General features: G+C 38.7%; 1 non-coding gene across 1 annotated transcript; it reads right to left on the minus strand.

Moving 5' to 3' along the window:
- Positions 1–15541: 15541 nt before the first annotated feature.
- Positions 15542–15633, minus strand: Trnai-uau. The gene is given in 2 exon segments: positions 15542–15577; positions 15596–15633. It is a non-coding gene; the product is annotated as a tRNA-Ile (tRNA).
- Positions 15634–18900: the final 3267 nt, after the last annotated feature.

Below are 18900 nucleotides of genomic sequence, written 5' to 3' on the forward strand. Positions count from 1 at the left end.
GCTGTCCTTAGGTTAGTTAGGTTTAAGTAGTTCTAAGTTCTAGGGGACTTATGACCACAGCAGTTGAGTCCCATAGTGCTCAGAGCCATTTTTTTGATAATTAATTTCAGAAAAATGTAGTAGCATCCATTCAATATTTACGGTATTGTCCATACTATTCCACTACAACGAAGTGCATTGCGTCATCTGGTTTAGTTATTGAAATAATTGTAGACTGTTCCGGTTGTTGACTATTAGTTTCTGACTTTTGCGACGCTAGTAATGCTCTCGTCCTCCCTAATGCACCGCAATATCAGAATAAATGTTTCATCAGTTTCTTCCATACAGTTCTAGCAACTTAATTGTCTCTAGCTTATATAAAATATGTACATGAGATCATTTACATACTTTTATGATGAACTGCCATTGGAGAAGTCAATGTTATTTGAACTGTAAGAGACGTATCACTGGGGTTTCAATGAGTTAAATAGTTATAAAATCAGTGCTATTCTTGTTGATAATAATTCGCACATTGTTGCTACAGTTGTATGCACGGTATTACAATCCGAAGCAGGAAGACTGACGTGCCTAGAAGGTACTGCCCAGCGACACGACAACCAAGCTCCTCGTCACAGCCGGAGAGAGCGGAAACCTACCCCAATTGTCCTCAGAAATGCACCGTTAAATGGCCTTCGGCCGAGATGACCGCTTTGCTCGCCCATCCGGAGAGAGCAGCGTCGTCTGAACACAGAAGTCTGAAGGGACTAAACATGCCAGCCGACACAGAAATGCTAATTTCCTTCCAAAATATTGCAACATTTTAGACTAATAATGGCAATCGTAAAAATGCATAGAACTCATCATAAAATATTAAAGTCCTAATGACCTGGTGAAACGTGAATGAGAATTCAGAAAATCACACAAATCCTTACGTCTTTCAGTCAGCTGTTCTGTCACTTCCTCCGCACATTTTTCTTAGAAACAGCTTCTTGTGTTTTGCTACTGGTCAGGAAAAGCATCACCACATAAACAGGCAATACACTGAGTTACCTGATGCAAAACCTGTATACAACAAATGGAAGAAAACATACAAGATAAAATCGCTTTATTCAATAAAATATTCAGTTTTCAGATGGATCACTTGAAAACTACTTCACCCGTTCGTAGCGCCCAGGGTGGACTCCCCCAACGATGGTGAGCTTCCAGCACAAGGGTGCCAGTTTGTCATCCCTTATTACGACCAATGCGCCAGGTTTCACATTCAGATTGGGGACCGTTCTCTTGGCCCACTGTTGCAGGTGATGTAGATAGCCAGGTGAAGAGCGTCGTCAAAAGATCTGGAGCTGTTGTTTCAGCAGTTCCTCACCTTGAGCCCAATCTGAGTCTGGTTGCACCTGTATCTGACGGAGGGATGATGACTGGTTCCAATCAGAAAATGACCTTGGGGAAGACTTTAGTAGGATCGCAAGATACTGGTGTGGGAGGAGAGGAATTCAAACTATCTTCAATTTGACAAGTCACTGTTGTCAACTCTCTTAACGTTGGACTTACATTTACCACCATTCGCCGCAAGTGGTACTTATAGAACTTCATTCCTGCTTCCCTCCAAAGTGTGGTGATGCCGACGGAATTAAGTTCAATCGATGCCTTCTTCGTTCCTAAAGGTTTTCACATGTGTCTTCTGATAATGAGTCCTCACAGCAGATTACAACTCGTCCCCCTCGTCGCTGCAGTGTTTTCGAAATTTATCTCGTAGTAATACAAATCTTAGGTGAGACAGGAACGCGCCAGTTTTCACGTTGCTAACTACCAGCAGAATCACTGCTCGTGTTGCCAGGCACGCGGATAGGGTTACATAGTACTTAATTTGGGTCGCTGAGAGCCGGTTTACAATAGAAAGTGGGGATGGGAAAACCGACCAGTTAAAACCGATACTGTTATTTTAGTTCTGAATAACGTGTATTTTTCGGTATTTGTTTGGTCTCTGTTATAACAGGTGTTTTTTTTCTATTTGTAACTGATAACCAGGTAAAAAACCGAAATATCAATTAGTCATAGCACCAGTGCTAAAATTTTAGTTTTTTAAATAAACGTTAGAAAAACTAATTTTTATTCGCAAAAATTTCTATTGCGTTGAAAAATTACGTTATTGTAGAAAATGGGAAAAGCGATCAGCGCTTTTTTAATAACAATGCTGACGGAAACTGGGAACGAAAACGTGGCATAAGAATTGGTACAGCATTACTGAGAAAATAATGTTCCTGTTACCTTGTGGCGCTGCCTATTGGATGGTAATGAGTGTACATGCAATATCCTAAGCTTGTCCTATCTGGTCTACATGACAGTTTCACGCTGTCGTCATCGGACATTAGTTGTATTACAGAACGGCAACATCCCTAATCTGAAAGTATTTTACTAAGTACAGTACCGATAAAGTACAATACTCCATTTCATTTGAAAGATTAAGAACGGGAGGAGTCACAACAAACTTAGGCATTGTAAAAGGAGAAAACAACAACTCAGTCACAGTTTACAATAAAAACTGTAAGTAACTCATCTGTTGCCTTTATCCACATGCAGCCTTTGAAAAAGGGTGAGATTAACACGAAAAGTAGAGTTATTCAGCCTCAAATTTCCACAGCAGTGACTATTTCTAATGCCCAAATAGTGATATGATCCTCGATTAAATCATGATTTTTCTGCAGAGTTTCAAAAATGTAGAATCAATAGGAGAATATTGTTGACTTTCTGTAGTATTCAGCCACTTATCACTTTTCGAGAAAAGCAGCGAGCCGAGAACAGAATAAGTATAAGTATTTCGATTCTATGTAGCTTGAAACTGAGGGAGGCAAAATTTTTCAATATTGGTTCGATTTCTACGTTTATCACAGGAAGTGATGGGAATAAAACACCAAAAATCGCTTATTTCATAAACCTGTTACTTGGAGCAGCTTTAAACCTAAGATTAAGCGATCATTGCTATCCCTAATACGAAGATCTTCTACACTACTGACCATTTGCTACAACAAGAAGAAATGCAGACGATAAACGGGACAAATATATTATAGTAGAACTGACATGTGATTACATTTTCACGCAATTTGGGTGCATAGATCCTGAGAAATCAGTACCCAGAACAACCACCTCTGGCCATGATGACGGCCTTGATACGCCTGGGCATTGAGCCAAACAGAGCTTGGATGGCGTGTACAGGTACAGCTGCCCATGCAGCTTCAACACGATACCACCGATCATCAAGAGTAGTGACTGGCGTATTGTGACGAGCCAGTTGCTCGGCCACCATTGACCAGACGTTTTCAATTGGTGAGAGATCTGGTGAATGTGCTGGCCAGTGCAGACGTCGAACATTTTCTGTATCCAGAAAGGCCCGTACAGGACCTGCAACATGCGGTCGTCCATTATCCTGCTGAAATGTAGGGTTTCGCAGGGATCGAATGAAGGGTAGAGCCACGGGTCGTAACACATCTGAAATGTAACGTCCACTGTTCAAAGTGCCGTCAATGCGAACAAGAGGTGACCGAAACGTGTAACCAATGGCACCTCATACCATCACGCCGGGCGATACGCCAGTATGGCGATGACGAATACACACTTCCAATGTGCGTTCACCGCGATGTCGCCAAACACGGATGCGACCACCATGATGCTGTAAACAGAACCTGGATTCATCCGGAAAAATGACGTTTTGCCATTCGTGCACCCAGATTCGTCGTTGAGTACACCATCGCAGGTTCTCCTGTCTGTTCAAAAAATGTTCAAATGTGTGTGAAATCTTATGGGGCTTAATTGCTAGGGTCATCAGTCCCTAAGCTTACACACTACTTAACATAAATTATCCTAAGGACAAACACACACACACCCATGCCCAAGGGAGGACTCGAACCTCCGCCGGGACCAGCCGCTCCTGTCTGTAATGCAGCGTCAAGGGTAACCGCAACCATGATCTCCGAGCTGATAGTCCATGCTGCTGCAAACGTCGTCGAACTGTTCGTGCAGATGGTTGTTGTCTTGCGAACGTCCCCATCTGTTGACTCAGGGATCGAGACGTGGCTGCACGACCCGTTACAGCCATGCGGATAAGATGCCTGTCATCTCGACTGCTAGTGATACGAGGCCGTTGTGATCCAGGACGGCGTTCGGTATTACCCTCCTGAACCCACCGATTCCATATTCTGCTAACAGTTATTGGATCTCGACCAACGCGAGCAGCAATGTCGCGATACGATAAACCGCAGTCGCGATAGGCTACAATCCGACCTTTATCAAAGTCGGAAAAGTGATGGTACGCATTTCTCCTCCTTACACGAGGCATCACAACAACGTTTCAGCAGGCAACGCCGGTCAACTGCTGTTTGTATATGAGAAATCGGTTGGAAACTTTCCTCGCGTCAGCACGTTGTAGGTGTCGCCACCGGCACCAACCTTGTGTGAATGTTCCGAAAAGCTAATCATTGCATATCACAGGATCTTCTTCCTGTCGGTTAAATATCGCTTCTGTAGCACGTCATCTACGTGGTGTAGCAATTTTAATGACCAGTAGTGTATTTAATCAGTTCCGCAGTTGAAGGCAAGCATCATAGCTTGTGCATATGTGCGAGGCAAGTCTCTCATGAGCTGTCGAGCAGGCTTTTAATTCAGACGCTGACATGTAAAACACTGATGCAGAACACGCCAGACGATTTCTCATCCATTTAGTACCCAGTATTGGTTCCTAAAAAATCATAGCAACAGTTGACACCCGGTGTCGGGAAAGCCGACGTTCACTTTGCAAGGTTTGCCCTGTCAGATGATGCTGAGGTGACTGATGCTTCTCCCTATATAACAGACCAGCATTTTGTGGCCTGCCACCAAAGAGTGGTACTTTCCCGTCATCGAGGATAGGATGCAGTGATTTCAGTTTGCTTGCTATACTTGTCGATTAGCTTTTCGTTCCAACGAAGCATGCATGTAGTTCATTGCGAGACAATTCAGCATTTCGAGATGCTGTTAACTTTTCGTCTCCTTGCCGTCTTTCTCTATCACCTTCAGCACATCTACTTTTATAACACGTTCTCTGCTTTTAGTACTTTTACAAAAAAATCTTCTGAGTTTCTGGGGCAAAAAATATCTTTTAGCTAACACGTCCTTCGAACATTTGAATGTTATTTGGCATCCAACTTACCAAGCTTCGAAGAACACCGGTAATTGACACGCTCTCACAAAATTGCAACAGAATCCAGAGAGTCCCAAGAACGATTTTAACTTATTCATTCTGATCGTCTATAAAGAAATTATACTCCTTAAAAATCAAAACTATCTATCTCAAGAGCCCTGACTGCGACATCTTCAACATATTAATGCTATACAATGCCTTAGAAACAGAATCCAACAATTCAGAGCGTTCACTCCACATTTCTCGACATTTAATGAACGATGCACTCAACAATTTATTATCTTCAGCCTACGAAACTGAGCATGAGTTTTTATCCAGTTTTTGAGGCCAACTATGCACATTCATCGTCCTATACCTGAAAAAACGCCTCATACACAGGAATTGACACACATTCCAGCTGAGCCTTCACTTATTATAGAGGAGGCAGCTGAACTCAGTGATCGAAAACGCTGAAGTTGACTGCAGTTAAATGGGCGGTACAAATTTTTGATCGGTATTCCTGGGCATTATCACTGATAGTCCTGAATAATGAGCGAATAATTTTAAAGTTTTTTGACAATTGATAAAGTCGTTGTTATGCTTTAATATGTCACTCCTTCTTTTATTAATGAATAAGACTACCACCATTTTTCTCTCTATAGACTGGTGTTTTCGAAATGCTAGAGCTACACTTCAAAAATGTAGTTGCTACTGGAACTGAACTTAGATTTTCAAAGCAATATAAATTACTTCTAACTACTTTTCTCCATTTCTTCGCAACGCTAGGGAAGTAGTGTAGCACAGAGATACCTTCTTCATAGTAATGTGGTGTTACAGAGTCATGTTCACTGCTGGTTCCTAGAAGTGAAAGAATTTCGATGTTTCGTAGTACTGCATTTATCTATGAAATTCTAGACTATATATTACTGTTTCATTGTACCACTACAACATCTACTTGAGGGCTTTAGTATCATCAATTCTGAAACTATTCATTTCAAATTATCTGATCTAAGAGTATTAGTGCGATGTGGACAGTTTTTTCCAAGCACTGAAGACATTTGCTTGCACCACAGATCCACACCAACAACCTTCGAGGAAAACTAGCCTGCATCTGATCGGCATTCCATTCGCCCATTCTTGATGCTACCTCCACGACAGCTACAGCAAAACAAACAGACTGAGTGTGAGATCGCGCTAACATTACGCGTAAGTAACGTCTATTTGATTTGGAGCCTGGCATTGTAAACATTTCCTAGTTTTTTACAGTTCTCCATACTTCACGTATGATTAATGAACAGTATACTTCACAGTGATAAGAAATTTTTATTTATATCCAATGAAAATGTTTGCACAGTGTTATGTACAAAAAAAATTGCAAAATGTTATCAATGATAGCGCTAAAGCCAATTGTGTTATTCGTACAGTTTCTCCTTGTTGACACTTGGGAGTAGACTGTTGCAAACATAACAGTACTGAAGAAACAATTAATAAGACATATCAGAATTTCCCCTGTAAAAAAAGGTAGTTTATTTGAGACAAAGTTTTTTGTAGATTTATCTTGCAAAGAATCACAATCCTATTATGTAGGTAGCTAACAAAATTATTGTGGTCTAATCACTGTCCAAATGATTTTCACTAATATCTAGGAGTAAAGTTATATGATTCGTATCGTTTTTTCAGAAAACTGAATAGCCATGTAAGAGGGCTTGTCCTGAATTATATTTATTTGAGAAATTGATAAATGTTGGTAAAAAATGTACATCAATTTCGTTGAAGAATATAGACTTTAATAACAAATGAAAACTTGCTCATCACCGTTAAATAATTTAGATTACATTTACTGTGCCACAAATGCAATTCCTCCATAATGTTACCAATAGCTAATATGGTAACACGGAACCGCAAATCTGCAACACAGCAAATAATTTTTTGTGGAAAACATTTGAAATATGTACTAAATTCTGTTTTGTACTTCTGTGGAAATGTTTTCTTTTCAATTATTATTTCTTCAAAGAATCTTTTGTTCTGAATTTCAAGAGTGTATGATGACCAAAATACTTAATAGGTTTTGATAGCATTTTCTCCTACAAAGTTTTACAATTACTAGATAAAACAGGAGACATGTAATGATATAAGGCATGTAAAATTTCCAGTCTGCGGCCATGCCACTATATAAAATTTGTATTAGTTTTTCACTATGACATTTCAGACAATGTGTTGTCAACACATCAAACTATTCAGACTGCTCATGTCCACATACATGTAGATCCAACCATTAGATTCCACATTACACTGGTACCCAAGCACTACATAGTTGAATAATGACTTGAAGTCACAACTCAGACATTGCTCACTCCAACTGCCCTCTAGGTAATCCTGAGCTAAGCAATTGTGCTACTTTTTTATTTCTTTTTTTAATAAATCTTTTATTGATTTGAGTTACAATAAATTACGATTTACAAATGTTGATGAATAGCTTAATCGCTATCAACAAATACTTCAATTTGTTTGTATTAAGAAAGAATTTAATAATAATAATAACAATAACAATGGTAACAAAAAAGGCTAACTATAGAAGTATAAACTCTGAAAGCCCTTCATTGCAAACATTTCCTAGCTTTTTAGTATTTTCTGTATTGCATCTCTTATTGATGGACAGGATATTTTCTAATGATACGCGATTTGTATGTTATATCCAGTTAGAAGCTGAGGAAGAACTTCGTAATCTGTTTTCCAGAGTGAAGGCTGTTATTTAAGTTTCGTTCTCTAAATAAAAATAGGCGAAAATAATGTTTATCAATCAACAAAGTTTAAATGAAATCTAACTTACAGTTTGCTTAAAGGATCTGGAGTTGGTGAATGGTTGTGTACGCCTCGTACAGTGCTTCATAGCCTTCCTGGCACCATTACCCCTGAGCGCAGCCAGATGTTAGCTGTTACTTTCCCACATCCCCTCCTCCACCTATCGTCAACAACTTCATCACCGAAATAAACATTATGATGAAAAAAAATTTTCTTCAAAGACTTTCTTTTTCAAAAAGATAATAATATTTAGTTTTTTATGTGTTTTATTAAACCACAAACGAATGACCTAATGTTACAATTGGTATGGCTTATTTCTAACAACCTTTTCATAGAATTATGAAGTAGTTCTCAGTCCACAGCTTAAAAGTCCTTCTCAGAAAAGCAAGCTAACCACGCACATTTCAGGTAAACACTTGTAACAAAATATGCTTCCTCTGCAACCTTCCTCTCGCTAGCAACGCTAACTCCACACAGGCACACTGCAGTCCCATTTAAAATCAACCAAATTAAAACGTGTGCGCTATTCTTAGTCCTAGTGTTTCTAAGACACTTGACAGCTGTACTCCTTACTTCTGAACCGCAAAAATTGGAGGGCTTCAGGCTGCCAATGATTAGTATCTAGCAGTCATTTTGTAGTTACTGTTGTAATGTCAGTTGGTTCACTCATTGCTGTGAAGTGAATAATGAAGCAATTTCTGGTCCGTTGTGGGGACTACATCATCTCAGAGATGGCATTTTCATGAGATATTTATGCATATTTGATGTATAGGTTTCAATTTTATTGTCATATACACATCGCAAAATGTATGTGTGTAGTGTGTGGACTATGTGACGAACATGTTATTTATACATCATTTTCACAAACTGTAGCCCTACAATACTGAGTTGTGAATTAGTACTCCTATTTGAAAATAAATTTAATTATTGGTAACTTTTGTAAGCAGTATTACGGCGTTACGAAATAGTGATGACAGTCATGATCTCTCAGAAGTAATTCAGTCTCGTAATCAAAACACGACTGAAATCAGTTGTTTTCACCCTTCAGAAAATTACATTTTATCGCCACCCCCCTGGGGTAGTTACCCCAGGTTAACTACTGATCTAGGATCATTGATTAGTCAGACAGGGAAGTGTAACAAAGAAATAAAACAACGATTCGTTTTCGGCCAAGCCACAGTGCTGAAACTCAATAATATCTGGCAGAACCTGGCAACATCCTAAAGAAAGTAGATGAACTTGGTGGAAACATAGGTGTTTCCTATTTTCTTGTATGGCTACAAAATCTGAACCGTGAAAACTACAAACAAGTTACGAGTCGAAGCCTTCAACATGTGGTGTTGGTGGATGATGTTATGCGTACCATGGACAGAAATAAGAACCAATGCTTCCATTAGAAAAGAATTCTGCGTTACAAGAAATTTATCTTTTCGTGACAACCAAAGATACTTCCAGATCCTGGAACACATTTTGAGAAGAGAAGGGGATAACATTACTTGGAAGAGACCATTTTCCAAGGCAAAATCGTAAGTAGAAGACCAAGAGGAAGGATAGAAAGTAGACAGTTGGATCAAGAGAAGAAGATTACCGGCCTCTCTCTTCACAGTGTATTAAAAAGAGCTGAAGATCGCTCCGGATGCAGATGTATAAGCGAAGATTCAGTTACTTACGAAATGAATGAAGAAAGGAGGTCTCGACACTCAGCAATGAGTATACCGACTAACGATGATGACGACTGAATCTAATTACGTTAATCGTACAGTGTCGCAGTTTTGATGCTGAAAAGTAAATTGCTGCTGTTATGATGACGACGAACGAATCGTACCTAATGTGAGTGACTGGTGCCCAATGCTAAACAGAAACATACAAATCTCTTCTTTTCATATACAGCAGGTTTGTCAGTGAAGTCGATAAGGAGCTGGCTGCATGGTCTGGGTCTACAACGACTAAAATAACTAGAAGTCGTTGGTGAAAAGTAATATATAGTACTTAACTGGTGGTACAGGAGTCTTCATAGTCAGGAGGAATATAATTACAAACAGAGAGCTATAGAGGCATCACATAGGCCATACTTTAACTAAGCGCCTTGTTAGAGGTTGCTTCCTATCAGCTGAAGGCTATACTACCTTCCTGTTTGACGTCCCAAGCAAGAAAGCACGGGGGTGAAAGCTATATGGGCGAAGAGGCAACAAGCCACGTAGTTCCATTCCAGACCACTAGAGGCGCTAAGGGTCAAACGAAGGTGGAATTGACCAATGAGAGCTGTCTAAACTCCAATGGTGGTTGTTTTGAAATACTCTATCGTCTTGCTCTGCACTGAAGTCTGTGGTCCTCGGTTACAGTCGTCTTTGTATTTGTTTCATATTTACATACTACTCATTTTCATTATAAACAGATTTTGTACTTTAAATTCATAAAGCTCACCATGGAATTGAAGAAATTGCCTGCTGAAAAATGTCCCCAATTAATTGTAAGGTAAGAAATTTAATTTTTCATTAAATATATCTCATAGCTTATAAATGAAATGTATTCTCTTCTATCATGAATTAAGCAGTGTGGGTTCCGTTTGTTTATTTAAATAACTTTGATATGTCTGTAGTAGTTTTATTTAATGAAGACGTTTATGTTTTCTTCAGAATATTCAACACAAAAGATTGACATTGAAATACTCCTGCAAGTTCCCCGGCTGTTCATCTGACTATTACGTGGGTTCAACGGAGGAAATTTGCAACAAGCATTTCTACAGGTTTCCAAAACAACCTCAAGAGTTGCTTCTAAAGTGGAAGAGTGGTAGTAAACTGTCACCAGATGTGAACTGTACTTCTTATTTTGTTTGTGAAGATCATTTTTTCGAAGACGATTTTATGAGTAAAATTAGGCATAGGCTAAACAGGGGTGTGTTTCCAAAACATGTGACAGGTGTTCCTTGTGAAATTGCCAAAATAGGTAATGAATCAGGTGACACTGTTGTTAATTGTGAATTGGGCCTACCATGCACTAGTGGTGCTATGGCAACTGTTCATTTTACAACTGCTAATACCAGAAGTGAAACTGGTGTTAATGAACTATAAAGCCTTAGTTGTGCTGTGGCAAGTAGTTCTCATGTAAGTGTTTGTACCAGAAGTGGATCAGGCGAAACTGGTGTTAATAATGAATTAGACTTACCAAGCACTAGTGGTACCATGGAAAATCTTTATTATACAGGTGCCAATATCAGAGGTGAAACTGGTGTTAGAGAATTACCTAGCACTAGTTGTGCTGAGCAGAGTAATTCATTGACTGGTATACCTCTTAAATTTTTTGTCTCCCCTCAAAATGAATCTGCAGATAGTGAGCACACATTCTTATCTGAAACATTTTGTAATGAGGAAAGTGTGGTTTTAGGTACGGGGATTTCAAAAGCAGACTTAACTCCAACAAAATCAAAAATGTACAGGATTCTTAGGAATACTCTAACAAGGCTATCAAAACTGAAAGCAAAGCTACATCATGAAAAATCAGAACTGCAAGCACTTAAAGATTTATATGACAGCAATACTTTCTCTGTCATAGAATCTAATTTAAACTCTGTTCCCAAAGATTTCATAAACAGCCAATTACGAAATGCTCATCAATAAGCAAATGCAAGGCGATGGACAACTGAGGACAAAGTATTTGCTTTATCCTTGTACAAATGAAGTCCCCTCCTATACAAATATTTGTCAGTTCATTTTTATCTTCCTTCTGTGAGGTATCTGAAATGTCTGTTGTCTTCTATACCTTTTGAACCAGGATTGAATACTTTGGTCATGAATATAATGAAAGCAGAAGTTGAAGTAATGAACAACAGTGACAAATATTGTGCTTTGTTGTTTGATGAAATGTCTTTAGAAAGAGGGTTGTATTATAATGCAAGCAAACAATAAATTTCAGGGTTTCTGGATTTAGGACATTTAAGGAGATCAAATGTTCATGCAAATCATGCATTAGTTTTCATGGTTAGAGGCACCCATAAAAGCTAGAAGCAGGTTGTTGCTTATTTTTTCACTCACAACTCAGTTTCAAGTATTGCTTTAAAAAGTCTTATTACCTATGTCATAAGGCAATTGCAAGAAATAGGGCTAAAGGAAGTTTGTACAGTTTGTGACCAGGGTGCAATCAGCCAGAGAGCACTGAAGGAACTCTGCTGTGAGAAATCTGCTGAGTCCAGTCCATTTCATTTTGTAGTCAGAGATGAACCTATTGCAGTCATTTATGATGTCCCACATCTATTAAAAATACTAGAAATGCTCTGCTAGGAAATAAAATACAGTTTGGGTTTAAAAAAAGAGGCCACTTTTGAATATATTCACAGGGCTTTTCTTCTGGATCAGCAGAAGATGTTTAAGACGTTGCCAAAACTACATAGGAATCATTTTGAATTAAAGGATTCTTTTACTAAAATGAAAGTCAAGGTAGCTGTAGCCCAGCTTAGTAATACAGTTGCTGCAGTTACTGACACTTATGTGGCATTTAATAGCTTACCTGCTGAGGCAATATAGACTGCAGAATTTGTTGAAAAGATGGATTGTTTATTTGATTCACTGAACAGTTCATATTGTTATCCACAAGATGACAAGTCTTATAATTATGCCCTCTCTGCAGAGTCCCCACGTATTGAAATGCAGTACAGTCTGTTAAAGGAAATGGAAAATTGGAAAGTGTTGGAGCTAGGCACAGGGGGAGATAAGACAAATATGTTCAGTTTCATAAGTGGGTGGCAAACTACAATAAAATCATTGACGTTCATTTGGAACAGATTTTTTTTAAAAATGGCTTTAATTTTTTAAGCATGAGGGCTTTCAATCAAGACCCAGTGGAGAATGTATTTTGTTGTGTGAGGCAGCATGGTGTTGCAAACACCAACCCAACTTGCTTTCAGTTCAAAGCAGCATTGAAAACAGTTATGGTCAATAACATGTCCTTTCCTACAAAGTCACTAGGTGATTGTGAGGATGATAGATGCATGCCATTAAGCAATTTAAGGCAATTTTTGGAAGCTAGTGATGACAACTTTCTTGACTCCACAACAGACCATTCCATTATGGATCAAAGTGCTTTATATTGTGCTCTTGCTGATAATGAAGCTGCTGCTGGTAGTGGTGGGGCTGATGTAAGATATGACAGACAAGCACTAGCATATGTAGCTGGTTACATTCTACGAACGATGGGTGTAACACCTGAAACCAACTGTAGTGACTGTAAAACAACTCTGCTCTCACCAACACTCACAGAGCATCATTTATTTACAAGTTTCAAAGAATATGATGCTTTAAACCCAAAATTATTGTATGCTAGCGACAACTTAATGTCCTTTGTAGCAAATGTTCGTAGTCAGTTGTATGCATTCTTAGATAAATGTGGACACCAGGGACAATTGGAGAATACATTCTATTCACTGTTTAAGTTTCCAGAGGAAATAACATTTTGCAAAGCCCATTTCTCTGAACAGTAAATTTTAAGACAATGTGTACCTCTATTGATTTACAAGTATGTGAAACATTGGAAATAAATCATCAGTAAATAAAGACTTGATATTGTTAAAGACAAATTCAGTAAACGGTTTAAAGCTTTATAACGGTTAAAAGAAAATTTTTCTTGTGTGCTTCAGAAATAAAAAGTAAGTTTTGTTTCCATTTCACTGTTTTTATCCACCTTTCCTGCTTTTGGTACTTGGTATTGATGTTTTTTTGTGTTGAAGCATTTACAGTAGTAAGATGTAGGAATCTTTTTAAGAAATTAATGGTCAGTAGTGCAAATGTGCTGGGCGGTTACCCAGAACTTATAGTCCTGAAACATAGTTGAAACAAATTTTAGAATTCTTCATCAATTAATACTGTGATAAATAATTCTTAATTGAACCTCTTTAACTGCTGCTTATTCTCTTAATAATAGGCTTTTTTTTCTCCATTGATGTAGCAGCTTGTATGACGTAAAAATTATGACATTATTCAGCAATATTTGTAGTCCAGTTTAGCTGCTACAATGTTATTTTCCTTTTGCTTCAATTATTTACACCACAAGCTTGTTTCGTCTTACTCTCAGTTTCAGGTGTTGCATCTAGTTCTTATGAGCCATAAAACATGCTGGAGCTTTTACATGTTGATAGATAACAGTATAAGAATGTCAATTTAAAAGTCTATTTTTGACGTTTGCGCCTGACAGTCGCTGTTCCTATCACGTTTTCTTGTCTATCAGACACAAACGTCAAAAATAGACTGAAAATATTACCGAACAGGTTTCTCTATGCTGTATTACAGTGTGCTATAGCTGTCTTTCAATTATTTTATTATGATGCCAGCCAAAATAATTACAGTGCACGCCCAGAAAAATAAGGTAATAGAATTAAAAGAAAAAGAAAAACCTACAACGTAAGTAAACTAGGGGGTGGGGCGGGGGATGCAACCTGCAATGTTTTCATATTTTAGTTCATCTCCATACCACTGGAGGTGCTGTTGTCGGTCTGTGTTTCACACTTTTAACACGGGAGTTGCGTTTCTCTTTTTTCTTGTTCTATGCAAGAAAGGACGAGCGCACATTGGAGATGTGTTGTAAGCCGCAGAGCGGCGCTAGCGGCGCTAGTATCGACTCGCGGGTCCAGTGATACTAGTACGGACCGCGGTCGATAACTGCAACCCCTAACAAGTGTGGTATCGAACGTTGATACCACAATTGCGAACATAGCAGTAGTGAAACAACAAACAATAAGATATGAAGTGTGGTAAGACATTCAGGATTTACCGTGTGTAGGTAAAATGAAGAAGACTAAACTAATGGTTATTAATCATTAACACTTAAAATAGTATATTTGACACATAAAATTGTGATTTTTGTATGTATTTCTTGCAAAGAAGTTTTCATAGTGCTATTACCAATGACGCTAACGGAGTTGTTGTCTCGTTACTGTCCAAATGATTTGCACTAATATCTAGCAATAAAATAATATTTTTTGTGTTGTTTGTTTTCAGAAAATTGAATATATATGTAAAAAGTTTTGTCTTGAATCGCACTTTTTTGAAATCAGTAAAAATTGATGAAAAATGTATGATAACTTTGTTGTACAAATACAGAATTTAGTAACAAGTGAATAGTTACTGCTAACTAATAAAGAATTTAGATTAAAGCGTTTATTGTGCCACAAAGATACTTTGTCAAGAAATATTCAACAACATTGTTTCCAACAACTCATGTAATGACATAAAATTGCAAATTTCCAATAAAGCAAATTTTTAACTCGAACATTTGAAATGTGTGCTAAATTTAGTTTCCTACTTTTGTGGATTAATTTTCTTTTAAATTACGTATTTTTCACTTAATTTTTTGTTCCATGTTTCAAATGTATGAGACAACTAATAAAATTTATTGAATTACAAGATTTGACGATATAAGACGTGTAAAATCTTCACTTTATGGTGATGTCACTGTTGAAAATTTGTATTATAATTTTTTCACTATGACAGTTCAGCAGATTTGTTGTCCATACCTACGCGTCGTTGTTTCCACCTTGCTCATTTCCACAGATATCGCGACGCGGCTGTCATATTCCGTATCAACCAAGAACCCGTAGCAGTACAGAGAAGAATAAAACGATGCTCCAGGTGAGGCTCGAACTCACAACCCCGGCATTGCTCACGGCTACTGCCTTATAAGTACCGTGCGCTAACCGATTGCGCCACTGGAGCTACGCGCTGACTGCGCGCCCAGAGTGATATACTATCTCTCTGGCGTTCCCAGGATTCCGTCGGCTGTCACTTGCCTTTCAGGCTCATGTAAACATGAAAACAAACTGTGCAGAGCAGCCACGATCACTAAAAAGCGTGTTCTTCTGTAGCACTACTTCTGGAACGATACATTATTTGACTGACGCTACGCTGCTGTCCACTGAAGTAAACTGCAACTCACGAGTGTTACACACATACAGATCTCTCCGTGTTATGCCAGATAACAAGTGAGATGTAATGTTTAGAGGACACTACAGCCTTTCGACTTACACCAACGCGCCATCCTTCAAACGGTCAGCTCTGAAGTTCACACCCTTGTGACCATGATTGTTTCCTTAGTGGTGATGTATTTCTGTTGTATAGCTAACATGAAAATTTGACATGTGATCATTTCATATATTACGTTTGCGGTACCTCTGACAGTAGGGCCTACACTATTCACAAATTTCTTGTTGCACAGTGTGGTCGAAATATGCCAGATTTGGATAATGTTTAGATGTGTTATACGATACAAGTTGTACTCGTCAATAAAAAAGAGAACTTCTCTTGTAAGTACGTAGATATTGGAAGTAGGCACTGTTGACATTGCTGCAGCGCTGTGAATGATACATCGAACTGTGAGACACGAACAGAAGTTCTCTCTGAAGGTTGACAGCAGCATCGTTTCCATTGTTATGCTTTAGACCTTCCAGTGAGTGAGAATTATGTAGTTAAACTTGAACCTTGAAATCACTCCACAGGTTAAAATCGTAGGAAGGACGACGCGGCTTGCTGATTATCCGCTGCTCACCCATCCGCTGCTCACCCAACATGAACTCGTTTGCCTGTGTGATAGGTGCTATATCGGTAGAATCGCCTATTTTCTATTATTTGCTCCAGAAGTGACTTCAAAGATACATCACATAATGAAATGATGAAAGCACTTTTCGAGCGAGTATTACTGTATCTAATATGGAGACGTAAATGGAATTACCTCAATTTTAGACTTTCTATTTGTGCAAGAGTACTAAAAAAGATAGAGTTAAAAATGAAATTTGTTTTTATTTTTTATGGCTTTCAGTGGCGTTACCGTCAGCCCCCTTCGTAAAAGGTTGCAGTTTCAAGCTTTTATTTTTCGTTGTTGTAGACGAGTAGTGAAATGAAATTGTGCTCTTTTTTAACCGGCATAGTGCAGATCCATGAAAAACATTGTAACACACGTGCGCAAGCTCTAAATACGAACGGGTTATTCTTCTTTTCTTATTGAACAACACCATGTTCAAAGTCTTGGTTACATTTTATATGTTTATTTCATTTATCAGAGATGTTTCATACTTAACATATATAGAAATGATAATGAGTGTAAAATGTGAAACTCGTGTGATACCGCTACGTGAAATACTTGAAGGGTGCTAAAGATTACGCTGTTTAATAAGTTCGTGATCGCTGCAAGGCAGAGATCGTACAAGGTAGCTTGTCTTCATTACTTTGCGTCAACTAAGCAGGTTAACTGTGACTACTCGTTTACGGACTTTATTTTGTGTCTACCCTACCGATAACTTATTCAATAACTTTCGAGTAATGCTCGTCACTGCGGTTAAATAAAGTACACAGACATCATACACCACTCAATCTCATCGCAGCGCCACACAAAAGGAATTCCAAAGGAATTCCATCAGTTGAAAAGAGTACTGTACTACTTCCTAATTATACATAGTACGTACCATGAGTGGTAATGGAAGGCGGCGGTGACAAGAATCTGATTCGATAAGTATACCTGGAAGATTCTGGTCAGAGTGTTAGAAATTAGGAACATAAATAAAATAATGCAAAATTTCTGGTAACACATTCAACAGCAACAGTAGAACATAACTGTCTTATGAACTCATCAGACACAGATAAAAACTGCCAGTGCCTTCCGCGGACGTAAATCAAGGGTGACAAAATTAATGCTTGTCTGACTGTTGAGATGTGTGTGAGTGTGATGTTCTTAGGTTAGTTAGGTTTAAGTAGTTCTAAGTTCTAGGGGACTGATGACCATAGATGTTAAGTCCCATAGAGCTCAGAGCCATTTTTTTTGTTGAGATGTGTAAAACTCAATGGGGGACTCTAGAATCATGAAACACTGTCACATGTGCTGTCTAAAGAGGCACCGCAGAGAGGCAGTCCAGTAGCCATCTATATAGCCTGGTGGTCACCTCACCATATGGGCGTTGCTGCAGTGCTGCAGCGCCTCCATCTTGAAAGTGTACTCCGAAGCGAAACTGAACAGCTGCCGATGTCGTTTGAAAGTTGTGATCAACTCTTCTGTATAGACTTGGAATTTAATCCGCACGGGGTGTTTATGCACCCATGAGAGGTGTTGCAGTAAGCTTAAGTCAGAGAAAGCAATAATAATTGATCTAGACACCTATTTAATCTAGATCCGTACAAGACATGATTCACCAGCTGTTATTCTAGGGATATAAAGTACATTATGACATGAAATTCCACCGTCTCTTTTCCTTTCATTCCCTACTCGTCACGCAACAACAAAGACATAACATAGATGCTTGTAAGCATCAATTTCTAATCAACACCTCCATATTAGACATAAAACATTAGAATGGCAATGCCGTTTGTGCTTTTACAAGCATCGGCTTCCTCATATTATGAAGTCGTTAAATCTTGCTACCTCGTAGGGACATACTCTTGGTAGACAGTGTTTCCTGTTACTAATTGATAGCAGTGGTGTCGATTGCCTTAATAATTTTATTTATTTCATTTTTTTCATCTTGTTAGTTTGACACAATTTTTTACACAAGAGGTGGAGCCCCTCCACGCCCACACCGGCATGATGGCCAACACAATAGGTTTACTGCCATCTCCGCATACGGCGATGTTTGCGTACGTCTGGTTAAGTATAACCATTAATACGCGCTCATCTGGAGATAGATTGGGTCGAAATCGAATGCAAGGTAGCGGTTTGAAGGGCAGAGGGAAAAAAGTGCCAAGGAAAGAGCCAAGGGAAAAAAATCTCTGAGATAGTTAGGTCGGGTGGTACGAACAGTAAAGGATGTCTTGCTGCCTGCGATAGGTCGTGCAAGGGTAGGCTTTGTTAGTACTGGGTATCATGCATGTCGATACCTTGTCGTTGTGCGGTTGAGTTGCTCGGAGGCTGGCGCTGGGTGCTGGTGTAGAGTCCTCGTTCGGCGTCAGCAACCTACAACAGTTAGGTTTAGTATCGTTTTTGTGTCCGATAGGTCATAT

This window comes from Schistocerca americana, chromosome 2 (assembly GCF_021461395.2).
Source record: "Schistocerca americana isolate TAMUIC-IGC-003095 chromosome 2, iqSchAmer2.1, whole genome shotgun sequence".
NCBI lineage: Eukaryota > Metazoa > Arthropoda > Insecta > Orthoptera > Acrididae > Schistocerca > Schistocerca americana.